At 33.0% G+C, this 1,444-nt stretch overlaps 1 pseudogene; it reads left to right on the top strand.

The window, feature by feature from the left end:
• LOC103593008 overlaps positions 1 to 1,444 on the top strand; it is a 31,319-nt pseudogene that overhangs the window by 23,431 nt on the left and 6,444 nt on the right.

Below are 1,444 nucleotides of genomic sequence, written 5' to 3'. Positions count from 1 at the left end.
AACAAAACAAAAATATTCCTGGATTTGGTTTGTGTAGTATTTTATGATTAGATTAAGCTTCTGTATTTTTGGCAAGAATACCAGAGAAGTGATTTGTACTCTTTTCTGTGCATCACATCAGGAGATAAATGTCTGTATTTCTTGTTACTGGTGATGCTAACTTTGATCAGTCGGGTAAAGTGGCATCCTCCAGCATTCTGTATTGTAAAGCCAGTACTTTTACCTTTGCAATCAGTAAGTAGCTTGTTGTGAAGTACTTTGAGATTCTACAAATATCCTCCATTGAATGATACTTTCACCGCATATTTTAGTTTCCATCAATGATTCCTGCACTTAACAGTATTTACTCTGGTGTTTGCCAGATGGTTATTTTCTGTTTCCCTCATTCTTCTGAGGAAGTTGAATTTGCTTTAGGTCCAAACAACACTAAATCAAAATATTTTTTGGTTTATATATTTATTTTTAACATCCTGTTTCTTTGAGCAGGTCTTGCCATTTTGAAGCCATCAGTGATTTCTCTTTTAGAACAGGGGAAAGAACCCTGGATGGTTGAGAAAGCAGAATGGTATCCAGGTGAGTAAGAGTATTGGGAAGCAACAGGAATGCATTGCAGGGAAGCCCAAACTGGTCAGAGCTGTGGTGTCTTTCCTTTAACATACTGAATGGAAAGCTTCCTTTAATGACCCGTTTAATGTCTTAGGAGACAAAGTTTGAGAAATGGGGAGAATATCAGAGGTTTTTTACAAGAACTTTTTTTTTCTAGCAGATATATTGCATATTTAGCATATTTTAGCATAATAGACATAATCAATTAGATGTATAAAAGTATACAGTTTGATTGATTTTGATGTAGTATATATTTTTGAAACCATCATTATAATTAAGAAAATAAACATACTGATCACTCCCACTGCTTCTGATGCAAGGGAGAAAGCCTTCAATGTTTCATGATTGAATTCAATGTTTCTTATAGTCCTTTTGACTAATGGCCTTTACTTGAGAAAGTAAGTTCCCTTCTATTCTTAGTTGGGTAAGAATTTTTATGATGACTCTATAATTTTATGAAAAGTATTTTCTGCCTTTATCCAACTGATCATATACTATTTTTAAAAATATGTTGATGTGTTGATATTCAAATATTAATCCAACTTGCATTTATGGGGTAAACTCCACTGGGTCATGTTTTATTATGTATTTATATATATTATTGGATTCTATTTGCTGGTATTTTAAAAGGATTTTTGCACTTGTAATCATGACAAAAATCTGTAGTTTTCTAACGTTCCTATTTTTAATAGCAGGGACATTTGGGGTTCCTACAATGAGTTGGGAGCCATTTCTATATCCCAAAAGATTTTCTGTAGATTGGGTATTATTTCTTCCATAACTATTTAGTAGAATTTACCAATAAAGCCATTTGGGCTATGTTTGTCCTTGGGACAAT

Source organism: Galeopterus variegatus, unplaced genomic scaffold, assembly GCF_000696425.1.
Source record: "Galeopterus variegatus unplaced genomic scaffold, G_variegatus-3.0.2 Scaffold1256, whole genome shotgun sequence".
Classification (NCBI taxonomy): Eukaryota; Metazoa; Chordata; class Mammalia; order Dermoptera; family Cynocephalidae; genus Galeopterus; species Galeopterus variegatus.
The sequence above is the reverse complement of the archived record's forward strand: the minus strand, read 5'-3'. Positions and strand labels throughout refer to the sequence as shown.